Raw genomic sequence first — 18,004 nt, 5'->3', positions numbered from 1 at the left:
ATGCAATGCGCATCCTTTTTGAAGACTACCGTAGTCAATCGTATACTACTACCACTAAGGAGACGTAGCTTAAATGCTTGCTATAATTACACATGAGGACGCAATAGTTGAAGGGGCCCTGTGACGAAATAAGCGCGTCGCTTTTTTATCGCTCCTTCTGTGACTACAGAATGCACCGATATTGTTACACAAGGGGCAACGCCACAAGCAATGCTGTTACAATTTTATTTTAACGAGGAAACCATTTTGTTTTCGGGCTAGAGCAATACACAACTGATATATTTGGCATTGGAAGTGACGTTTCATCACGTCGGAGCGATGACATCGGCCGGTTGTTCTGATTAGTTCAATGCGGCAAGTCACACGTAATATATATATTGTCCTAACTAGGCCACACTTGTAATGCGCAAAAATAAAAACACTATCTTCAGATACAGCAGTGTGTTTTTTGGAAATTTTAAAAGGAATTGCAGAACGCCGCTAAGTACGCTGCACAACGGCCGCCATGAAGAGAGACCACCGGTACGCCTCTGTAAGAGACGCGCGATGATTGGAAACTGCCATTGATGTCACTGGCAATATGAAACGCCAGAGAAAACGCTCTTTTCTTTCCCGTTGTCTCCCGGTTTTTTTTGAAGTTAGAAGACTAATACATTTCATTCCCGTGCGCAAATTCAACCATTATTTTTGCGTTCATCTCAGCATTCAGCACCACTTGCACTCCTGTACTACGAAGAGCAGACGAAAAAAAAAGTTTCGGGTTCTTTTCAAGAGAGAGAGAGAGAGAGAGAGAGAGAGACGTACATTTAAATGTGCACTGAACTGTGTACGAGGTATGCCGAGTGGAGCCTTTAAAACAAGGCTTCACCGAGTACATCATGAAACAGAGACTGAAACTAGACTCCAAGTTCGTTATTTCTATGGAAAGGCATGACGACTACGCAAAAACTCCCAAGCCTCTGTGGTGCAACCAGATGGTTGAGGCTCTCCCAATGGGCACACATTTCATTGGCGGTAACAAAATGTATACGCGCTACACTGCGTTTCGTCCCGGCAAATCCTTTGACTGGTGAGCATGCAATGAAATATCATTTTGAGAGTTCCATGGGGCATGTAACGCGGGAATGCTGGAAAGAAAAGTGCCCAAACTAGCTCCGATAACTTTCTCGAAACTTTGTTCTTCGTCCCATGTTTATACATTTTCCGTATTGAAGTACGCCCCATGCGATTTATGGCTCCCGTTCAGGGTCTTTTGCTGGGTGAGTCGGCATTCGTGATATCACATTACTCACGACTACCGCAGATGAGTACCGTTGTTTGTGCTCGATGCTATAGATCGGCGTTGTAGAGACAGTAAGACTGAGCAAGTAGGGGCGAAATTGACAAAAGTGGGGCACGTGTAAAACAGCTCGCGTTAGTAAAGCTGACTGTCTAAAAGAAAAATTATTATGACCGTCGCCTAGGGTAGGTAAGTTTATAAAAATGATAAAAACTCTAGATAAAGAAACGGGGTCACGCGGTCGGCTCCTTAACGTGGAGATGTTGGCGCGCAGTTAACAACACAAAGGTCAAAATTATTAAGTTATCTCGGAGGATTTCCACATGTATGTGCAACGTTTTAGTAACCACAATCAATAAATCGATCAATCAATCAATCAATCAATCAATTATTCAATCAATCAATCAATCAATCGATCGATCGATCAATTAATCGATTGATCAATCAATCGATCGATCAATCAATCGATCGATCAATCAGTCAATCAAACAATCAATTGGTCGGTTGGTCGGTCTGTCAATCAATCAATCAATCAAACAATAAATACATAAATAAATACTACATAAAAAATCCATTAGTCAATCAATCGAACGTGAAGCGCGCATTTAAAATGTGCATAATGAAAGTATATTCTAGGTGCACATGGGTTTAGCGTATGTGCAACGGCATCAACAATAGAGAATGATTACGAAATTTTCACAAAATCCTTTCTTCTCACTTTCGTTGGAGCAGCATTTAATTAGGTAGCAGCCTTAGTTTTTACGCTGTGAAACAGCAATAATGTTGTTTTGTGTGGTGAGCTTCCCTGCGATCGTTGTGGCAGGTGTGACGGAGGCATGGGCGCACATGTGGCATAGAGCCCCGAGTCTGTAGATGTGACCAGATAGAGGTCAGTATTCCTGCTACATGGATTTCCACCAGGTACACTCGTGACCATGTTTGTTGCAAGTTGGCTACAATAGATGTCAAGTTATAGCTGTGAGTGCTGATCTGACTGTTCCTGTTTTAGCTTTAGTAAGTACCGCTACTTTTGCCGGATTTCAAAGCGGTCGTCGGGTTGCAACGCTGTCAAAAGATTCTCGTCCCGTTCGTGCACTATTTCTGCTTTTAGATCACTAGTGTCGTGACGGCTGAAGCGCGTCTCTGTAGAGAACGTGATTCAAGTGTGAGAGCACTTGTTTCATCTAAGAAATGAGGATGTTTCATTTACTAGAGAGACAGGACTCACAGCGATGGCGTGTTGCTTTCGTAGAAAAGGTCACAGGAATCTCGGAATGTAAGCATAGAATTATACCACAGAATAGTAAAATGAACGGTGCAATTGTAGGTGACGTATTAGAGCCAATTGTAAGGTATGATGCATTAAAATTTGTTGCATAGAACAAGCAGTGCCTTGCGTGGTTTTTCTATGTGGCAAGATTTTATTCATTTTTTGTTTGCTTTAATAGAAATGTTTCCATTTAAGACGCTACGCACAGACGAGCACCTAAAGCTGCGCCAGAATCTTGAACAATGTGTCATTTGCTTACACTCTCTTGGTGTATGTTTCAATCACAAACAAGAAATAGAGGACCACGTATCGTAGTTTCAGAGTTGATCGCCGCAAAGCAGGAACAGAGTGAGCGCTTCCTACAGCAAGGCCCTCGATCAGTGTCGCCTTAAGTTGTTTCTCAAAGGTGCGACCATGCCTGTGCTGTCAGGGGTGTTTTGATGGATCGCGTAGGCATACTCGAGCGGTATTCCTTCAAAGTCGTGCAGCGCATCGTGCTGGCACCACAACCACGTGGAACGTATTTCTAAAGTGTGCAAAGGTAATTTGCATATGCGCGGATGATCAGTTCAGCGCTGCCACCTCACGGAGCTTCGATAGCGTCGTTCTCTCTGCAAATATGTTTATCGCGACGTTTCTGTCAGTTTTCTAGGGTAATTTTTTTCTGTCATTTCTACCAGTTTTCTTAAGTTTCCTTAAGGAATCCTGTGCACAAGATTACTTGAGGTTGCGAGGGAAAGCAAGAAGGGAAACATAGAGAGGTTAAGTGGGCGAGCATCCATCTTGCTACCATGCTTTGGTCCTAAGAGAATGGGAACTAGAATAAAGAAAGTGAGAGAGAGAGAGAGTTAAGGTTTGTATTTGACAAAAAAAAAACAGTGCATTGAAACAATGTAGAGAAATAAGAGAAGAACCACATGGGTCTGAACTTCGCGCGTACGACTAAAGTGCTGTGTCTACATCTCTCCTGAGCTCTATTTTCTGGCGCCTTCCACTTCTTGAAATGAGAGATAAATATTTTATATTTACTGACTGATAGATCTATTGCCCGACTGACAGTAAACGATGTGCTCCCTCTATGATACGCGCACGCAAGCAGATAGGAACGCATTTTCACCTTGTTCTGGTCTCCCGTCGTGGTGATAAAATGGCTATGGCCTTGCTGCGCAAGGCACGAGGACGCAGGTTCGACTGCCAACGACAGCGGTAGCAGTTTGGTTGGGTACACGACGTGCGACAACGCCTGTCATGTGCCTATACGTTTAGACGGCCGTTAGGTAATCTGAGTGGTCCAAAATAAAGCATTGTCCCTTACAAGAGAGTTCCTCATATAGTCAAGTACGGGTTTAGGTATGTGAAATCTGAGAAGTTCACTCTATTCTAGTCAATTATAAGGCTTAGGCATACGCGTTTTACTAACCCCGTGAGAGGTCTGTATACCACCCACTCTGGAGAGAGGACTCAATATTTCTGGTATATATGGATGACCGCCGAGGGCGAGTGCAATGCGCCACTTATGCTCACCCTACAAGAAGAAAAACGTGTTGAAAAACAGGGATGCATTCTTTAGGCATATGTGACTAAAGGAGCTGAGAACATGACATCTTTTCCATCAAAACTTCTATGCCGTAAACAATGGTGTCTTGATGCAAGAGTAGACAGCAGCGACTCGATCGTGCACAATAGCAACCACCGTCAAGAGGTTTGTGACTATAGGATGAAATCGCGCGCATCGTAATAGTAAATTTTGCAAGACTTCGGTTTAATTCGCTTTTAGAGACAGTAACCAAATTCATAAAACTAATCGTGTGCGCTACGTTCGCCATTCACGTTTTTGACCTGTTTATACGCTCCACCGAAAGTATCAAGTCTTCAATACCACCGTTGGTTATGTGGCGTTTATTTATGATTATCACTAATGGAAGGTTTTCGTACGTATTGTAGCAACTTGTGCGCTGTACCTGTACACATAATTATTCACCGTAGTTTTCTGGTGGTCATGACGCTAGACTATTCGTCCGAAGGTTGCGGGGTCGAATCCAAGGCCACGGAGGCCAGATATGGATGACGTCAAAATGCTGTAGAGGCCCGGAAGCCTAGATTTATGTGCGCATTAAATAAACCAATGGTCGAAATCTCTGCAGTCCTCCAGTATGGCCTTTCTTATAATCCTCCACAGGGTCACCTACAGAATCTTTTGCACGGTGTACAATCTCATCGAGAAAGGAAGATGGGTTGGCATCAAACACAAACAGCCTTTCTTTCCCTGCCGTGCCATGTCCTGAAGCATGAGTGATTAGTTGCGTAACATGAATAGTTTGTTGAGAAGGCTCAAGGGTATTTCACACAAGTATGCGGAACCTGAGAGGGATAACCGAGGTGTGTAGCTCATAGCTACTGCACAGAAAATTACCCAAAAATTACAGAGATGGGAGAGGGAAGAGATTGCCTTCTTACACCCCACTGCGGACACCCAGGATCATCTTCTAAATGTGGGATATCAGACTTTAGCGATTATATTTTTCCGCATAATTTTTATAAACAGCTCTTGGATATTCTATAGAGATGCTAGAAAGAAAAAAATCCAGGAAGAGAAACCACGAAAAAGCAACGTTTGTTACTTCCGCTCTAGGGAGTGGGATGTTTAGCGCGCATTGAAAAATGCTACGTGAATCGCATTCGTACCTAAAAAAAGCAACCAGAAGAAGAACGCACCGCTTCGAGCAAATTCTCTTGAATAATGGATTGAAGCTCCAACTCTAATCTTGCCTCCTGATTAATTGACCGGGTGTCATTACCCTTTCATGCGTGGTATTAACACTTTGCCGAAGTCGAAATTTTTTTTTCGAGATATGAGAAGCAAGCCCCCTTGCAATGGCATCGCGAAACCTGACGCTGGCGCTGGGTTGGGAAATGAAAGAAAAAAATGGCTTTTTTCGAGTATTTCATCTGTCGAATCGCAATATAAATCTAGTCATGCTCGTGGAAAAGCTAAACACATTGGATGATAAACACTTCTGAAAGTATCGAAGTATTTATGTTGGGTAACGTGCGGACGAATGGTCGGTGCGGCGATGGTGCGTAGAGGAGTCTGTAGCTGTCATCCGTGACAGATAAGAAATAGCTTCTTGATGTTGCGAAAACACTGGTAACTCGTTTTTTTTTTAATCTTTCGGTGTGGGTCTATACATGTGACGTCGTTTTGAAATGGTTCTATGTTGGGAGCCGATAAACGGTTACAACCTAGAAATACAAGCCACGCCCACCACCATCACCAAAAGAGAATTTCCGTAGGTGTCTCATCCAATCAAATTTGGTGAGTTTTGTGACGTCTAGAACTTGTACCGTGTTTAGAGTACATGGTGTTCTTGTAAAAAAAACACGTTTGTCTCACTGGCTTCAAGGGCAAAACTTGAATGACCTCACTGATTTCGTGAGATTTTCTGACACCACTGTACAGCCAAACTTCACATTGGTTTCGTAGGAACAACGAACGTTTAGTTTTCGGCACGCTATTCATATTAGCACTTAAAACTACACACGGCTAAAAAAGAAACCAGCATGCACAGCTCCCTTACGCAAGCGATTGACAAGAGTGCTGTGGTTCCGCAGATGTAGGCTATGCCGTACGTAGTAAGTGACTACCCTTTTCAACGACTGTTGTAATACGTCTCAGGTTACCTCGCGTTCTTTTGGATATTGTGCTGCACAGCGAAGCCTTTGGAATGAGTGGCACACATATACCCGAATGACTGAAAATAGACGTTAGCTCACCTGGTGGAGCCTACGCTTGTTCACACCATAGGTGATTCCTGTTCCGACGCCGCGTGACGAGTAATCCTTTTGGTGCTGAACGAAACTGTTCCCACTTCACAATGTCCGCGATGGAAACACCTACGCCACAAGAGCTCCTCTCACCAAGTACTTCACGAGACACGGACGATAGAGGCAAGCGCAAAGAAGAGCGAGAAATTCCGGTGTAGGACACACGTTTCACAGATCAGGCGAGCCGATGTCGTTCAGTTGCTTTGGGTGAGAGTATCCGTTGGTGTTGACCTTCAGCACCACGTCATTGTTTCCTGAAACGAGAAAGGCTTTAAGGAAAGAGCATTAAGTTAAAGAAAGGAAGTAGTTGTCAAATGAACTAAGATTATTGATTTCAATATTTAGGCGAATATATCTTAAGCTTAACAAGCCTGTGCACAGAGTTTTGCATGTGGGTTGAGTGAGAAGCTAAAGAAGTTCGTTGACGTTAACGAAAATTTATATTGACGGCTTTGAAGTGAGTAGTACTGACGGTAATGTTGCGTGATCCTTGAAGGGACACAAACGAGCGAAAGGATTTTTTGAGTATTTATAAAGTACAATCTCACAATCCAAAAAACACCGTTCTTACCGTGACACGACGCTTGGTAAGCGAGATAACGCGTGAAAAGAAAATGCGAGTGGCGACGCCACCGTGAGATTCTCGCACCACGCACTATGACGTCATCAATTTCTGAAGGCGTCTACTGGATCCTACGTGGCTTCCAACCGACGAAACTGAAGTTTACATTGTAAGATGTTGGGGTCATAGACTTAGCATAAACTTCATTTAGCCAATGCCACTAACATACCAAAAATACATTTTAAAATGTCTTACGTCACGTGCAGAGATTTCGGCACGTAATTCGGAAATCAATCTTAAGCGCTAATTTTCTCCGCTAATAATAAGCTTGAGATAGTGAAGCATATGAAATTAGAGTGCTCAGAGGACAGTTTGTGAAATCAATGTTCCTATTTAGTGTCCCTTTAAGTGAAGGCTCACATATTATTCATTATACCTCAATAATTATTCTTTGATTGAACGAAGACAGTTTGGCTTCTATATTAATACGTAACCAATACAAGTTACGTATTAATAAGTAACCCACCCCTAGAAAAAAAAAGCATTTCTGGAGTAAGTAGCCAAAACCACCTTGAGAGGAGCCTGATAAGAGAGCGAGAGAAGTGGCGAACAATGGTCCACGCCAGGTGCCAGTCGGTGCATGCACCGCAAATGTTCTCTGACGTTGTCAAAATTAGGGGATCCTTAAGCTCCGCCGGTAAAAACTCAATGCGATAGCGATATCCTCTCTCTAGGGGGTAGTTCAACTCTATAGCACATATTATGCAATGGGGAGGTTGCTTTAAAACACCAGAAATTATGCGCGTGATATCTTTTCTAATTTACTATGCACCCACTACGTGGTCTCAAGGGAGCACGCGCAGCGCACGTAGCCTTTTGGAATAGGTGTCCGGTTTTAAACGACGAAGCTGTTATGATAATCACATGTTCAGATGTCCGATGGCAATGCACGCTTGTACCACGCAACACTGCTGCCATATTATGTGTTGCATTGCGAAACCTGTACGCAGGATGCATGTGTTTGTAAAGCAGAAAAAATTATTTTCACTGTAATTTCCAAGCAGAGGAAGTTACTTTCACTATATTTTCAAGAAGATGCGAGGTAGAACACCTGCTTGCCACGCAGACTGCCTGTGTTCGATCCTCACTCAGACGTGGAAATGTCAGGGGCGAAGCTCCAAAAGCCGTGGGTGTGTCCTTCTATTGTGACCGGCTCGTGACTGCCTAGTTTATGGACGACGCAGAAGGTGGCGCTAGTGCGAGTGACAGACTAGGATACCTCGATGCGCGCGCCCCCGCTCAGCGGAGGAGCGGGCATCGAGGCACTCTATGACAGACAGATGGACAGACGGACGGATGGACTGTTATTTTTAGGAGGGAAGCTTCTTAAGGCGAGGGTCTGTCCATCCCTTGTATGTATGTATGTATGTATGTATGTATGTATGTATGTATGTATGTATGTATGTATGTATGTATGTATGTATGTATGTATGTATGTATGTATGTATGTATGTATGTATGTATGTATGTATGTATGTATGTATGTATGTATGTATGTATGTATGTATGTATGTATGTATGTATGTATGTATGTAGCTACCGGTGGCACATACCCGCTCCAAAGCGGGTATGTGCCACAAGGGTGCGAGATGGGAGCGTGGAGTGTTCACTAGATGGACGCACGGACGGACGGACAGACAGACTAGCAGACGGACGGATGAATGGATACACGTGCGGATGTACGGACAAATGGACGCACGAACAGACATACAGACAGATGGATGGATGGGCGGACGCATGGACAGAAAGACGGCGGACGCATGTATGGACGCATAGATGGTCACGCGGACGGACGGAAGCAAGGACGACCAGATGGATGAAAGCACGGGCGGGATGACGGACCCTTCGCCCCACTCATCATCATTCACTTCGTGGATATGCTGGGATTTTTTATTATTTACTTTATTTTCATCTTTCTGGATTCTGGAACAAGATGATGACTTCTCGCTCACACCGGCACCGCAATTTCTCCGAAATGGGCTCTTTAACGCTATCGCGTTAATACTCGCTCTGCTCGTGTAGCATCACACGGTGCCTTTGTCTATGTCAACTTACACCAGATGTCGATCGGTGCGGATGGTGAGTACTCACCCTGCCATTTAGAATCAAACTAAAATACCCTATCGGCAACGCCCATGACTAAGAATCAGTCATAAGTATGTAGGACTGTCAAAGAACTCAAGGACCGCGAGTTTCTAAATTTGGTGTAGGGGATCTGTTGACCACTATACCACAGTTGCGCGTTGTTCCCTTAGTTACTATCCACGTGAAAACAAGACGGAGCTTGGTTATTAGTCAACGCCTTGTATGTCTCCTCCTGCCTTCATCTCGTTTTGGCTGGCTCCGTGCAGCTGAATGGATGGATGGATTGATATGGCTGTACCCTTTAGATCGGGCGGTGGCTAACGCCACCAACCCGTAATTCATCAAGGCGCCTCTAGCGGCAACAAGCGCAGATTTTTAAGGATATTCTCAGCTGTTCCGATATTCACAGGGGAGCAGTCGCGGAACGACACCTTATTTTCTGATGCGAATGCTTTTCACACTTGGCTAGCGGTCTGAGCGACGGTCCGTCCGCGTTATCAACACAGTCAGCCAGCCGCGAACATTGGACGATAAAAACAGCATATCTGAAAGCAGAAGGTATCGCTCCGCGATAGCACCCTTGTAGCGGCCGTGACAGTGCAACTGATGCTGCCGGCCTGTTTCAAGCTGCCTACGCTACGCACCTACAGTCTCGCTCAACAAGCTCGTCGTATTCGTTGTCATTTCGCCAAGAATTTATGTGGCCGCTTTCGCCTGAGGATGCCTGAAGTCTCGTGAAAAAAAAAAGCACACGTCCTAACACTACCGTTCTCTCACGGCTGCTAACAATTTACCACCTTCTGAAATGAAACGAGAACGAAAACACCTTAAGCGAAGCACCAAATCACGGTGCAGCGGCGTGGCACCGCTTGCGTCATCTGTTCCCGTATCCTGTGGAATCCGCTGCTATGGTCGCTTTGGCATTGGGGGCAGTGCATGTCTGTGGCGGCTCCTATTACACCGTATGCGCAGTGCTTTGAGTGCGCTATAGAGTGCAGCCAGACAAATCTTCAATTAGCGGGCGCAGCATGTGACACAAGACTGTGCTAAGCGCCATACGACAAACCGAAGCTGCGAAAAATGTTTTGTGGGCGTGCACTTGACCAAAACTTTCTTTTATAGGATGCGGTGGCTGCATTTACGATGGAGGCGGAAATGTTGTAGGCCCGTGTGCTCAGATTTGGGTGCACGTTAAAGAACCCCAGGTGGTAGAAATTTCCGGAGCCCTCCACTACAGCGTCTCTCATAATCATATGGTGGTTTTGGGACGTTAAACCCCACATATCAATTAATTTATTTTTTAGGGGCGATGCTTCGTCCATTCATTGCATGTATGTAGTAGTACGTAGCCACAGGTGGATCATACCCACTATAGAACGGGTATGAGCCACAGGGGACGTGAGATGGAAGATGGCGGTACTTGGAGTGTTCACTAGATGGACGCATGGATGGACAGATGGACAGACGCGCGTACGTACGGACGGACGGACGCACAAACGAACAGAGACGAATGGACGGAATCACGGACGGACGCATGGACTGACGGACGGATGCATGGATGGACGCACGACTGGTCGCGCGGATGGATGGAAGCTGGAATGAATGGACGGACGGAAGCATGGACGGGCTGACGGACGCTTCGCTCCGCTCATCATCATTCACTCCGTGGATATGCTGTGGTTATTTTGAAACTTAGTTGCGTCTTATAAAAGTATGTGCCAAAAAAGTGCCGCTCACGCACACTATAGTTAAACATTTGGTCAGCTGTGCTTCAATTTACGTCTCCAAAGTTCATCCCATGCAGTGGGTAAAGATGCCTCGCGTGCTAAGATGCCTCGCGGGTAAATTGTGGCAGGTAAACAGCTCATGATTTAATCAACGCGGAACGTGTGGGAATGCACGTTCACCATCGCGAGTCTGAAGACGGCCTGACCACGATCCGTTCCGCAATACATTCGTCTTCTCGAAAACTAGAAGCAGGCTTTATGCGCTCAAATTCTTAAAATAAATGGGACGTCCAGACTGAATGTTTAAAATCGTGCGTTGATGTGATGGTTTCGCAGATCTCTGCATTGTATACATCATTAAAACGAAGGCGACGGCGCTAACTACGCAGCTGCTATCGAAGAACATGAAAAGAGGCTTCTAGAACATTTGATGTTTGGCCGAGGCATGCTGACACGGCCTTTTTTAGATTTTCTTTATTAAATCGGCAGTCGCGCTGGTCGCTGTTATAACAACGGCGTCGTGGCGGCGCGCGACAGTGACGTACACAAGATCAGCAAATGTGCGAATAAAGAAACTTTTGCAGGGATATCGACGCATGAACCAAGCATCATGGGATCATCATCCACTTGGTCGGTGAGCGTGTTTTCGAGGTATGGCAACGCCATTTTGCTTCTTTTCCTCGACGTTGGTGGTTGCGTTGTCTGCTGAGCTTTGCGTCGCAGTGCTGTCATATTCACGCACTGACAGTGGCTGCACTTGACGACGTGGTGCCCGTGTTACCTTGCATCTTCTATGGGAACTCCAGATTAACTACCTTCAACCTCTGGACTTGGAAAATATGAGCAACGTTTTCGAAACACTTTGCGCCTGGCAAGCCTTCGGACAACGCCGCACACAATGTGCAGCGGCCGTGTAATGCGTTTGGGTGGCTAGCAATGACTGTGGATGCTTTTCTAAATGTGCAAAAGTGACTACACACTTGCCGCGGACTTATATTTCAATCTTCGAGTTGCTCCCGCAAGACAATTCTCTCCCTCCATGCAAGCTTCTCAAATACGTGCGACGCCCGAAAAATACGTTGAACCTGAGCTCGTTCACGAAGTTACGATAGGCCTAACGCTGATGGCGCTCCGTGAAATAGCAGAAGCGAACACGCAAAACGCTATAGTCATGGGTGCCGTCGACTCGTTTTTAGTCGTGTGCGTTTACCAACAGTCGGCATCACTTGGGCAGAGAACTGTTCATTCATGGTGGACATCTCTTCGAGGAACAGGGGGACCACCCTTCTTTACGGAGTGCTTGGTCATCGGTCAACAAGTAAGCCAACGAGTCCCCGAACTTGCGAGGATGGCACGCGAGGCATCTTAGTCATGTGAGCAAGAAGTTACGAAAGGTTTGCTGCATTGCAAAATTATTCCCGAATCTTTTTCTGGGCGAGCTTTGGCCGCCTGTCGGGCGGTCGCTGTGACGGAATTTGACAGGGCGGCCGCGTAGTTTGCGTGGCGACGATTATAGCTTTATCTCGCAAGTATATGGTAGCTTACCCTATAGGCAGGGTGGCTTCATAGCCGTCCTATTTCAATTTCGTCAAGGACATTTGCCTATTCCGCGTAAAGTTTCCACCGCTATTTCGTAATTATCGCGCGCGGTACGAGTTCTATAGTGACGTGTGGTCTTCTGCTAAAGCGGCATGGTGGGATCGAGTTATCGTTGCATTAGCAGCCGACCCGATGTCGCCTTTCTAATTACTTAGTGATGGTCAGGACTCGGGCAAATTAGCCTGAACCTCGCAGCAGAATACGCCAGTCCACGGTGGCGTCGTGATCGTTAGAACGCAGGGCTGGCGCTATAGCACGTGTAATCAAGAGACGGCATAGGGAATACGCATGCATTTAGTGCCTATTGCGAGTGCGTACTGCATGCGAGTAGGTGGGTACGTGCATATGTCGCGGAAATAGGCCGTTTTTTTGAGTGGATACGAGAGTCACTCGATATATCGCATGTATACCTCGTCTTGGCCGTCGTGCTAATCCTCTGTCTGGGTTTACCAGCTCAGAGCTAATTAAAAGCTGCTTAGGGAGTCCTTGTGGGGTTCTGGTGTACGTGAGCTGGAGCGCTAATGAGCTGGGCTGAAGCTTCAATTAGGCTGCCATTGATGCGAGGTATCGATTATACGACGCTATGAAGGAAGCGGGGTTGAGTTGGCGCCCCGCCACGGTGGTCTAGTGGATATATAAGGTACTCGGCTGCTGACCCGCAGGTCGCGGCGTCGAATGCCGGCTGCGACGGCTGCATTTTCGATGGAGGTGAAAATGTTGTACGCCCGTGTGCTCAGATTTGGGTGCACGTTAAAAAGCCCCAGGTGGTCGAGATTTCCAGAGCCCTCCACCTCGGTGTCTGTCATAATCATATGGTGGTTTTTGCACGTTAAATTCCACATATTAACATCATCATGAAAGTGAGTTGTCTTCACAGAATTGGCTGCTTTGTCGGGCGTTCAAAATTACAAAGGGGTAAATCAGCACTGTGAATAATAGTATTGCTGCGCCATCAATAATACTTCATTATGTCGTTTTTTTTACAACTAAACACTACACGAAACGTCCTTGCGCTAGACACTTATTTGGAACAATCTGAACAGTTCATTTCAGTGCCATCGTGTGCTGAAGCATTCTTAAAACGTAGTCCTCGAAGATCTAAACGTTTATGAAATGCTTATTGCCTTTCCACCTAGATTACTACAATGTCCCCGATAAGAACTTTATGTGGCTGGTAAAGTACCTTTAGAACATATTAACAAAAATGAGACCAAAAAATAGTGAGCAACTATCAATTAACTGAATCAATAATGTAGCTCGCACATTTTTGAAGGTTACGAAGAGTGACCTTTGAAAAATATTTAATTGGATGCGGCTGAAGCAAGGGAAACTTTTAGTATAAGTCCACATTTTATCCCATAGTAGAGTACCCTGTACTCAAATTGTTACCCACTTTTTCTAACCCCCTCCTCTTCAATGTTCAGGAGGCAGCGCATAAGGCCTACGGGACGGCTTTATGATGTCCCATAGCCCCGCCGCGGTGGTCTAGTGGCTAACGTACTCGGCTGCTGACCCGCAGGTCGCAGGTTCGATTCCCGGCTGCGGCGGCTGCATTTCCGATGGAGGCGGAAATGTTGTAGGCCCGTGTGCTCAGATTTGGGCGCACGTTAAAGAACCCCAGGTGGTCGAAATTTCCGGAGCCCTCCACTACGGCGTCTCTCATAATCATATGGTGGTTTTGGGACGTTAAACCCCACAAATCAATATGCTGTCCCATAGTAGAGTACCCTGTACTCAAATCGTTACCCACTTTTTCTACCCCCCCCCCCCCCCTTCAATGTTCAGGAGGCAGCGCATAATGCCTACGGGATGGCTTTATGCTCTCCCATAGGAGAGCATAAAGCCATGCACTCTAAATCGTTACCCACTTTTTCTAACCCCTTGATAGTAGTGTGGTAAGCCAAACCTACACATGGTTACATGCTGAGGCCCACGGGACGGCTTTCTGCTCATCGTTAACAACTTTTTCTACACATACATCGTTACCCTTTTTTCTTAACACACATTGTTCACACTTGATATATGCTAGGACGGCTTTCAGCTCTTCCATAGTAGAGTGCCTGGAACTCTAAATCGTTACACACCTTTTTCTAAGAACATGAAGAGAAAGCAATCCCGTTGACGTTCCTGCGTGTTCCACGTCAGGGACGTGCACCTCATCTTGCCATGGCACCTTCACAGTCGTGGACGCCTTCGAGGGCGCAGGCCTTCGGCGTTGTCGTGCCTGCAGGGGCTAGTCCGGAGACCGTCGTCGACGCGACGGCCTCAATAGTTGGCCTCTCAGAGGTACACTGCGTTCAGCACTTGGTAGGCATGAAATTCCAAGTAACTGTCAAGAGCATGGCTTCCATGACTCTCATCATCGACGCTGGCTAACTAACCATTGGTGGTGAGCGTATTTCTGTTGTTCCTGTCGGCCAGCAGGTAACTGACGTTGCTTGCCTTCTCTTACCAGCCTTCGTCTCCAACGAGGTACTCGTCCAGGCTTTGTTCCCATATGTCAAGGTATTGACTGTGACCACTGGCTTCGTGAGCGCAAGACGCGGAGTTCTCAAAGGCACACGCCTTGTCCGGATGGAAATGAGTTCCACGAATTCTGGCCCCCTTTTATATTCGCGTTTCTGGTCATTGAGTCACCTTGGACTACCAGGGCCTGCAACGTGTTTGTCGTCGGTTTGGCTCTAGTGGTCATTATCGAGCACACTGCAGAACACCATTCTGTGGTCGCCGTGATGTGCACGGACACGAAAGCAAAAGTTGCGACCGCCCCTGCCGACGTTACGAAGATGGCCACCCTACCACCGTCTGCCCTGTGCGTCGTTCATATTCAGACGCTGCTGCGGGGACCTTTTCTACCCCACCGTGCGTGTCACCAACGGCCACAGATGGGCTAGAACCCGGATCTGTACAAGAACAATGCCAGAATTCGATTGTGAAAGCTACATTAAACTACGAAGTAGTCTGCGGCTTGGCCAACCCGAGCGCGCCATGTTTGCACATCTCACCAGTAACAAAAGCCATCGCGGTTGACCTCGTGTCTGTCTCAGGCAAACATGCCGTGCCATTTCTGACGTCGGCCCGAGCCGAGAAACTCTTGTAGACACCGACGTAGCGTACTCATCACTAAATCTAGCAGCTGAGTGCTCAGTAGATGCCGACAATATGTGAGGTCTGCAGGCGCGGGTGTTTCGCAAGGAACATAATCGAAACCGAATTAGCAAAACCCATTGGCTCTTTCCGAAAGCCAGGCTCGCGACTTCCTTGAACAAGTAGCAAGAAGCCAAGGGAGCTCTTTACTGACGCTTCTCGACAAGCAATCCGTGATCAAGGCCGTTGGAGGTGGCGACAACGTTGACGCTGCAGCCCTACCACTATTTGATTTATCAGGAAACTGCTTCAGTCTCGGAGTAGACAGTAGGACTCTCTTCTAGCCTAGACGAATGTGACATGGAAATGCAAGCCCCGCAAGACGTAAAGCGTGTTCACAAGTCTGGCACCAGCTCGGACGGCACCCAGGATAGCCGCTCCGAGTCCCAGCAACTGAAGAAACCTCGACCCTCTTCTAGAGGGACGAAATGTGCTGTGCAGTGTGTGTACTCCAGTTCCCCCGGACAGATCCTCGGTGTACCGGACAGATCCCCGGGTACCGAAACACGACCAGGTCAGTCGCTCACAAACATTTCAGTATGGCTGAAACCCTGAAAATCATTTCTTTAAAATGTTCTAGGGTTTTGTAACCCAGTAAAGCATGCCGAAGTTATTAGCATAGCCCGCGCAGAACATTGTGATATTCTATGTTCAGAAGAAACCAATTTTTTGACCATTAGCCACGTTCGCGCATTCAAACGTGTATTTAATTTAGACTGTTACTTTTCTTTCGCGACAGCTTGCTTCAATGGAGTTGAAATTATTATTTTAAACCGTGCTTTTCTACGCAATCATCATGATGTTTTCAATTACGGGATCGGACAGGTATTGGCTTTTGACTGCGTCCTATCATCCTTCGAGTTGCGCGTTTTGTGTATTTATGAGCCAGCTCAAGCATTGATGTCTAACAATTTTTTCCGTGACCTGGACGTGTATTTCCTAGACGGTCGTCATGTTATACTTACGGGAGATTTTAATTGTGTATTAGACACGCGAGCTGACGTGCAAGGCCCAGGATGGGGTCGCTCTGATTGGAACGCGTGGAAGCTGCGTCGTCTGGTCCAATACTTCTCTATGATAGATACGTACAGACTAGTGCACTGACCACAGTATGCCTGGACTTGGCGGCATAGCACATCGTCTAGTCAGTTGCATTGTTTCTATGTGCCGAGCGCGCTAGCTTCTTACGTATCACACTCCGATGTAGTAACATTCATGGAGTTTCCTAATACACACTAAAGGAAACTCTGGTGGTAGTGTTTATGGGAGCTGTTGTAATGCATGGTGCTTCAGCGAGCATGGGAATGATGGGTAGTACACACATTTGTCTAATCTTCGTACTTCTGGCCTGCTTTTGGCTCCGTGTGTAGTCTTGTGGCTTGGAGCTGTTTTCTCACGAAACAAAAATCAGCAAATGTTCAGCGGTTGCGCTTCATCACCTTATTCCTTTAGACTTACCTTCACAAACCAGGTCACGAATTTCAAAAGGGTTCGTTCTTTCCTTTCAAACAAAACTGAAACGCAGCAATGATAGAAACCGCAAGTACGAAGACTAGGCAAATGCGTGCACTACCCATCATTCCCATGGTCGCTGAACGATGGCAGCGACAGAGTCCCCTCTAGTTAATTTTAAGAAACTCTATGGTAACATTACCATGATCCCATGTTTATACATCAGATCACCGACCAGTGACGCTTGAGGCTTGCCTCCCCTTTTTTTCATCAGTGAAACCTTGGCGTCTTGACATCCGCATTCTACACGACGCACGTTCACGCTCCAGTTTATCCAGAATCTTGCGCGCCTCTCTTTTTGGGATCCGCCCCGGAAGCATGGGACCCGCTCAAGACACAGTGGCATTTACACAATAGCAGGGCGTGCCCTGAGACGCTGTACGTCCGAAGAACTAGCGGACACGACCACAAAGCTGCGTATTGCTCTTCAGTTTGATCGACTAACTCCCTTGATGCGCGCATGGCAACGACAGTTACGGGATCGTTTTCAGCACCTTATTGCCGCGTCATCATTGACGGTGGCTGCTTGGCGTTGAAGGCGTAATTCCTGTGCTCACCCTGAGGTTCTGCGCTTTGCGAAAAGCTCGATTCTCAACCCGTCGAGTCCACTGGGAACTCGGGCCGCCAGATTCTTACCAATTTCGTTGCCGCCGGCACGTGATCAATCAGTTTTCTTAGCTTACTTTGCCAACATGGCTTGTGCGACAATGCCATCACATCGCGGTACCACCGAGACAGCCACAATGTCAAGTAGGCCCCCTTCAAATTTCATCAGAAGTAGCTGAACAACTTTGCACGAGCCCGTCAGCTGACGAAGTGAAAGAGGCACTGTGTTCCATGAAGCGTGGCTCGGCCCCCGGGCAGGACGGGTTGCCGGTTGAGTTCTGCTTAGCGTTTTGGGTCGACAGTGGTGCTCCTTCCACCTCTGTTATTCGCAA

General features: G+C 46.6%; 1 protein-coding gene across 2 annotated transcripts in view; it reads right to left on the bottom strand.

Moving 5' to 3' along the window:
• LOC119181772 (inaD-like protein) overlaps positions 1–18,004 on the bottom strand; it is a 307,108-nt gene that overhangs the window by 271,879 nt on the left and 17,225 nt on the right. Inside the window, exon 2 of one of the 2 annotated variants that reach the window (XM_075875374.1) lies at positions 6,324–6,628. The exons of the other annotated variant lie outside the window; for it this stretch is intronic. The gene's annotated coding sequence lies outside the window, so the exon portion shown is untranslated. The remainder of the gene's footprint in view (positions 1–6,323; positions 6,629–18,004) is intronic. 2 annotated transcript variants of the gene reach the window in all.

Source organism: Rhipicephalus microplus, chromosome 10 (assembly GCF_043290135.1).
Source record: "Rhipicephalus microplus isolate Deutch F79 chromosome 10, USDA_Rmic, whole genome shotgun sequence".
Lineage (NCBI taxonomy): Eukaryota > Metazoa > Arthropoda > Arachnida > Ixodida > Ixodidae > Rhipicephalus > Rhipicephalus microplus.
Note: the sequence above shows the minus strand (reverse complement) of the source record. Positions and strands in the feature narration are given on the sequence as shown.